Source organism: Dermacentor andersoni, chromosome 3 (genome assembly GCF_023375885.2).
Source record: "Dermacentor andersoni chromosome 3, qqDerAnde1_hic_scaffold, whole genome shotgun sequence".
NCBI classification, from domain to species: Eukaryota; Metazoa; Arthropoda; class Arachnida; order Ixodida; family Ixodidae; genus Dermacentor; species Dermacentor andersoni.
The window spans coordinates 227987633-227995213 of NC_092816.1; the positions used below are offsets into that span (position 1 = coordinate 227987633).

The following is a 7581-nucleotide window of genomic DNA, read 5'->3' on the forward strand; positions in this document are numbered from 1 at the left end:
AGAGGCGGTCCAAAAGCAGGCGATCCTGAAGGAGCTGCAGGTGAAGGGGTGTCGCTGCCTGGTCATCGACCCCAAGGAACAACAGGTGAAGCTTCGTATCCACTGGCTTCTGCATGGGGTGGACGACGAAGACGTCAAGACCGCGCTGGCCTCCTTCGGCAAAGTGACGGAAGTGACCCGGGAACGCTGGCGAGTGGATGGCGTTTCCGACAAGGGCTCGACAACCCGAGCAGTGCTGCTGCAGCTGAAGGCTGGAATGAAAGTCGACGACCTGCCCCACCAGATCCGCGTCGCCGGCGAGCTTGCGCTGGTGATAGCCCCAGGACGTCCCATGCAGTGCCTGCGCTGCCGGGGCTCTGGCCACGTTCGTCGTGAATGCAAGGTTCCCCGTCGCTCGCGGTGCAGGCTTTTTGGGCACAACGACGCGGACTGTGTGCGTTCATACGCAGTAGCCGCAGGTTCGGCGGAGAGCGAGCCGTTGACGTTAGACCATGTGATGGACGTGACCGAGGCGGAGGAAGCGGCCACGGGAGCTGGAAACGGCAAAGTGGCGGCAGAAACCGGTGCGACGGCCAAGCAGGCCGAAGGAGGAAGGAATAATATCCCTCCCCCCAAGGAACCAGCAGCTACAGTCGAGAGCGTGAAGATGGCGCCGCAAGAAAATGAGAGCCACCAGCCAGCTACGGATGCAACGCAGGCAGAGGCGGACGACAACGCGACCCCTGCTAGCGCCCGCGTCGAATCCGTCTCTACACCGGTCAAGAGATCCCTGAAGCACAAGGAGAAAGTCGACGGAAAGGTCGGCGGTGACTCCGAGGCACCGCCCGCTAAGACGCTACCCGGAAGGCGCCCCACCCTCAAGCCTAAGCCGAACCTGGAGACTGACCGTAGGCTTACCCCGAAGCCGACCAAAGAGGAACCCGGGCGACGGCCACCGGATGGCCACGGAGGCGTCTAGCGGTTAGCTAGACGTTAAGGTGAGCACCATGCTCCGGGCCTTCTCCCCTCCGGTTTTCATCAATAATGGCTAACAACCCGTCGCTTAGCCTCGGCACGCTAAACGTTCGAGGTCTTACCGCCAAAAGGAAACAGAGTCAGATTTATAGACTGCTAGTTGACCACGACCTCGACGTTTTGGCAGTGCAAGAAACCAAGGTAGACGGAGAGGAGGAGACCGGGAGCATGGTGCAATGGTTCACGTACAACTACTATACGGTTGTGAGCCACGCCTTAGGGACTTCGGCGGGGTGTGTGTTGTTCGTGAGGAAGCTCCCTGGTCTTGCCATAGATGATTACTTCTCGTGGACTTCTGGTCGACTTGTCTTTTGTGACTTCAGCTATTGGAATGTCCAATGGCGCGTGTTTTGCATTTACGCGCCTTACTGTGCAAGAGATGGCAAATTTCTTTTCGAGTTTAAAGCATCATTTCCATGTGCACAAAATGATAGCCTGTGTAGGGGATTTCAACTGCGTATTGAATACTGAGGATAGGTCTACGCGATGCGTAGTTTATGACAAAAGCAACGATATCCTGGCACAGATTATACATGAATTCGAATTAGAAGATCTCACTGAGTGTTTTCGGGCTGACCGAGACGTGATGTAGGCTAACTTTCAGGGCACAAGTCACGCACAGTTAGACCGTATTTATTTTTTGTACGATTTAGTAGAAAAATGCCAGTGCTACGCAGTTACTGCCACATCATTTTCTGACCACTGCCTGGAAAAATGCAGGGTGGGCAGCAACAAAGAACGAAATAAATTCGTCTCGGAACTGTGGAAAATGAACGCCGAGCTGCTACGGGATGAAACATTTATCAAAAAGGTAGTGGCTGCTCTGAATTGTTTTGGAACAGACAGTTCCATGAAGCTGGGTGAGGAATGGGAGTTGCTGAAGCAAAGCAATAAATTGAAGGCAATTGAAAGAAGTAGTATACTGCGATATGAAGAAAAGGCCAGAGAAAAGGATTTAACAAGATTGCTGGAAAAATTGGCGACGCTGAAATGCAAGCAACCGGGCGCTTATCAAGAAGATATGCTCGCCGTTAAGAAGAAGCTCGAAGCGTTCGACGAAGGGCGCTTTCGAGGTGCGCTCGTGCGTGCGAGAGCAGAAAGGCTGTCATGCGGGGAAACGCCAACGAAAAGAGCACTGGCGCTAGAAAAAAAGTACTTGAGACGTAAGCTGATTGAGGCTATCGAATATGAAGGTGTGATAATAACGGATAACAATAATATAGGGCATGATTTCTTTCAGCATTACAAAATATTTTTGCATTAAGGCCTGTCAACATGCACGATTTCAAGATTTTATTTTTGCAACGAATGCCACAGCTGTCGAGTAAAGCTTAAGAAACCTTAGAACGACCATTAACAGAACATGAAGTGATGAAGGCCATCAAAGACCTGGATCCTGGCAAGTCGCCAGGACCGGACGGTCTTTGTGCCGTTTGGTAGAAATCGTTTAAAGGTTACCTAGCTCCTATCTTAACCGCCGTTTTCAACGAAGCACACGAACTGAAAATACTTCCACCATCCTTTGGCCAGTCCAATACGGTATTAATACCGAAAACAGAAGAGACCAAAAAGCTCAAGCAACTTTTCTCCTACAAACCCATAGCGCTTACTAATTGCGACTACAAAATATTGATGAAGGTGTTGGCACGACGGGTCCAGTCAGTTATTAAGGATGTAGTCCGCCCACGCCAGACGTGTGGTATTCGTGGAAGAACCATTTTCACTATCACCCATAAGATGAAGTGTGTGCTGGAGTGTTGTGACACCATGTGCGATGCAGTGGCGATCCTCCAGCTTGACTTTAAAAAAGCGTTCGATTGCGTTTCTCACGAGATATTGCTTACCATCCTTGAACACATTAATTTTGGCCACATTATCACATAGGGGTGACCATGGCATACCGGCGCTGCTATACAAGACTTATAATTAATCAGACGTTGGGGGTCCCCGATTAACGTGAAGCGCTCCGTTCGCCAGGGTTGTCCACTCAGTCCACTCCTGTTTTGTGTTTACATTGAAACGCTATGCCAGGCCATCATCGAAAATGAATGCATTAAGGGATATTTTCTTCAATCAGCAGAGGTGAAGTTTCTGGCATACGCTGTCGATGTGGCTCTGTACTTTAAAGATAAGGAAAGTGTATTGAACACTGTGAGCATCGTCAGACAGTTTTGTAACGCCACTAATAGCTTCGTGAATTCGCAGAAATGTTTGGGGTTTTGGCATGGAAGATGGCCGTCCACACCACACCACTTTTCGAACGTAACGTGGGTCACGACGCCAGTTAAGTACCTTGGCGCCCCCCTTGATGCCTACAAGGACAGTAGCGAGTAGTGGAAGGAGCGGACAATAGAACTAAAAGAAAAAGCCGACCGATGGAACGCCGTTCGCTTGTGAATGTTCGCGAGAGCTACAGCGTGCAACATGTTTCTCGTGACAAGGTTCTGGTGCATAATGCAGGCCCTACAGTGCTCTCGTATTAATGTGCAGAAACTGCACCGCGTGTTCGCTGTTTTCGTGTGGGCATCGAGCTGGGAGCGATGCAGCCGAGATAATCTCTTCCGACGTGTGAAGGATGGTGGTCTGAGGTTGGCGCACCTCATGTGTCAACTGGTGAATAGATTCTTCTTCTTTCCAGATACAAACGACCCATTTCTTCGCACGGTGATCCAAATGAGGCTGTCAAGATGACTTCCCGAATTCGTTGTAGGTACGGAAATAATGCCAGGACCTGTCCGTGGTTTCTTTCGGGAAATAGTTCAGTGTGTTTCTTTTTTGCTTGTTCACTTTTCAAATGCATACTTGTGGAGTGCAAAACGGAAAAAAAATTATATTGTGATTTGTGCGACAGTGTCTTGCGTGTACCCATGTACAGAGCCGTGTACAGTGGAGGCCCAGGCCTAGACGTATTGAAAAAAGTGAAGATAATGCCAGTTCAACCACCCACGAAATCGTTCTTTTTTCAAATTACATACCGGCACTTTACCTGTTAAAATCTTCCTGGAACAACGTGGGTTCTACATGCCATGGGGAACATATTGCCTTATTTGTAAAAAACCAGAAACTATAGAACATGTCTTCATCCACTGTTGGGAAGCGGTCTTCTGGGACGTGTTGCAAAGGACTCTGAAAAAGGAGTTACAGATAGATCCCCACGGAATTAGGTTTCTGCCAGCAAATGACGGCGAAGGTTTCCCGTGCGGCGTCATCATGCTTACGGGCCTGCACTGTTTATGGCACGCAAGAATGGCGGGATACCATTGTGACCCGGATGCCCGACCGGCGCGTGTATACTTCCGGTAATGCATGCAAAGGTATGTGGAAGTGCAGAAGTTGAAACAGCGTGTTCCTGATTGGCTGTCCTGGGTTGAACCCCTGACAGCACTGACGGAATTTTAATAAGACAACGTCATTCCACAATAGACGACGGCAACGAATGTGATGTCACTGTTTCTTGTTCGATTTTTGTATTCATTCCTGTCTTCTTTCGTCTTTTTGTATATAAGTTTAGGAACTTTTGTTGATATGTCGAGGACTGGGAATAAAGAAAAAAAAAATCCGCGTCGCCTAATGGATAAGGCGTCTGACTTCGGCTCAGAAGATTGCAGGTTCGAGTCCTGTCGCGGACGTTTTTTGAACATTTTCATTTGCACCTTGAAGAATACATATTAAACTGCTGTGCACCGCCAATGCACACTTGTCCGCATTCTGCATCCGGCAGCCGAGCTGTTCGGATCGTAGGGTCATGGCCTCTTCCGGGGCAGCGACAGCGGCCACTTTTCGTCGCGGAAACAGGATCACCGACGACGAGAAAGATTATCCGTTTATTCTGCCTCAGCTGCCGAAAGGACGAGTGGTATTAACACCGTGTGTTTACACGGTGATGTACGCGCGAGACCATACAAGGTTGAAGATTTTAGAGACGCCGTTCTGCCGACGCGACTGCTGCCTGACATGGTATGCATAGGGGCGTACCAGATAAACCACCTCTGGGCGGTGACTCTTACTGATGCCACTGCGACGAAACGCCTGATGGCCCTCAAAGAACTACAAGTGAAGGGACGACGCTGCGTCATCGTGGACCCGCAGGACCAGCAGGTGAAGCTAAGGCTTCACTGGCTGCTGTTTGGCGTTCCTGACGAGGACGTCCGGACTGCGTTCGCGGCTTTCGGCAAGGTGGAGAAGGTAAGCCGGGAAAGGTGGCGCGTCCATGGCATGGACCAGAAGACCTCGACCCCCAGGACTGTGTTTCTCAAGATGAAGAGTGGCGTCAAAGTGGAGGACTTTCCTCATCATGTCCGCGTCGGCGGAGAGTTGGCCTTGGTGGTCGTGCCCGGTCGACCTATGCAGTGCTTGCGCTGCCAAGATACGGGGCACGTCCACCGGGAGTGTAAAGTCCCGCGCTGCTCCAGGTGCAGACGTTTCGGCCACGTTGACGCTGACTGCGTCAAATTCTACGCCGCCGTGACAGGACCAGGAGTGAGTGACGTTGCAGCTGAGCACGTTATGGACATGGTCGAGACGGAGGACGCTTGCCAAAGGATCGGGAGACTTGGCTCCGACAGGGACACTCAGCGGGTCATCGAACGCCGGCGCAGAAGGCTCTGTGGTTGAGACTGCCGAGAAGACGGGCAAGCAGCTACAGGTCCTTCCTGCAGCGAGCCGTGCTACGGGGGGCGTAAACGACGACGCACCCGACAACGACACGACGGCAAAGTTGCAGGACAAGGACGTCAACGACGGTGAGCGTTCTGTTACTCTCGGTGCCCCAGTCATACGCCCCCACGACGAGGCCAAGGAAGGGAACGGTGGCGCCACCAGTACCAGCGAAGGGCCGCCGACGAAAGCGCCTCGAGGAAGGCGGATGGGCTACAAGCGAAAGCCTAATGTGCCACCTGAAAAGAAGCCTGGTGGCTAAGGGGCCTCGCCTAATGACAAAAACAAGCCGGGAGGTCCCGGAGGCGGCTAGCCGAAGGCTAGTCGTGAACGGTAAGCACCATGCTCCGGGCCTGCTTTACCCGCTAGTTGAAAATGGCGGAAATACCGTCCCTTATTATTGCCACATTGAACGTGCGAGCGTTGGCGGCTAGTCGTAGGCAAAGCCAGGTCTTACGGTTGGTCACTGACCACAACATAGACGTACTAGCCGTCCAAGAGACTAAGGTTGACGGAGAGGAGCAGACCGGGAGCATGGTGCGACGATTCACGAAGATATCTTGCGGTGGTTAGCCATGCGGTAGGCACGTCCGGCGGTTGCATCCTGTTCGTCAAGAAGCTGCATGGACTGCAGATTCAAAGTGTATTTTTCTGCGAGTCTGGAAGGATTGTTTTATGCGATGTTTTGATATGTAATGTTCAATTCCGCGCCATATGCGTCTACGCTCCGAATTCAGTGGAGGAGCGTGTCTTGTTTTTTACTAACCTTTCTAAGCATGTCTGTTGTCATGAGTGCGTTATTTTGTTAGGGGACTTTAATTGTGTGTTGAATGCCAGAGACCGATTGAATAATGCCGGTGTGCGGGACAAAAGCTGTAGTGTATTATCAAAACTAATAGGCGAAAATGAACTTGATGCATTCGAGTGTCAGGAAGGGGGGCGTGAAGTGACTTTTACTCGTTTTCAAGGCAGTAGTCATGCCCGACTGGATCGAATGTACATGTCAATGGACACGATTCCAAGATGCCACAGTCATTGTGTAGTGCCCGTGTCGTTTTCGGACCACTGCCTCGTAAAATGTCACATAGGTGTAGTGAAAACGAAACATGCTTTTATTTGGGATCTGTGGAAAATGAATGCCTTCTTACTAAATGATCAGTGCTTTGTAAAAACAGTAAGGGATGCGGTTAGTGAAATATTCGATGATGCAACGCAAACAATAACAGAGAAGTGGGAATCATTTAAACAGAAGGTTAAAATTAAAGCCTTAGAAAGATCGAGTTGCATAATATTCGAGTGGGAAATGAAAGAAAACGGCTTAAGAAGACTGCTTGAGCAGCTGATAACGCGTGAGTGTAGAGAGCCTGGTACGTACAAAGACGATGTATGAAACATTAAGGAAAAACTTGAACAATTCGAGAAAGAGCGTTATCAAGGTGCCATCGTGCGTGCGCGAGCAGATGCACTAGCGGCAGGGGAGACGCCCACTACAAGGGCGCTTGGTCTTGAGAAGGCGCACGGACGGCGAAACCACATCGATAAAATTCTAATGAAAGGGACTGCCGTTGAAGACAGTAAGAGCATTGGGCGCGCCTTTTTCGAGTACTACCAGTCGCTCTTTGCATATCAGGAAGCGAATGTAGAGGGTTTTAAAGCGCATTTTCCTAATTGCATGCCGCGAATAAGTGATGATTTCAAAGAACGATTACAAGCTAAAATAACTGATGGGGAAGTCGAAAAGGCAATCGACGATTTGAACCCGGGAAAGTCGCCTGGACTTTATGGCCTCTGCGCTGGGTGGTACAAGGCGTTGAAGAGAGAAGTTGGCTCCATTGCTGGCAATGGTATTCAATGACGCAGAAATGTTTACCCCCTTTGGAAAAGCGGACACCGTACTAATACCTAAGGGCG

General features: G+C 50.4%; 1 non-coding gene across 1 annotated transcript; it reads left to right on the plus strand.

Moving 5' to 3' along the window:
* Positions 1-4570: 4570 nt before the first annotated feature.
* Positions 4571-4643, plus strand: TRNAR-UCG (transfer RNA arginine (anticodon UCG)). The gene has a single exon. It is a non-coding gene; the product is annotated as a tRNA-Arg (tRNA).
* The last annotated feature ends 2938 nt before the right edge of the window (positions 4644-7581 follow it).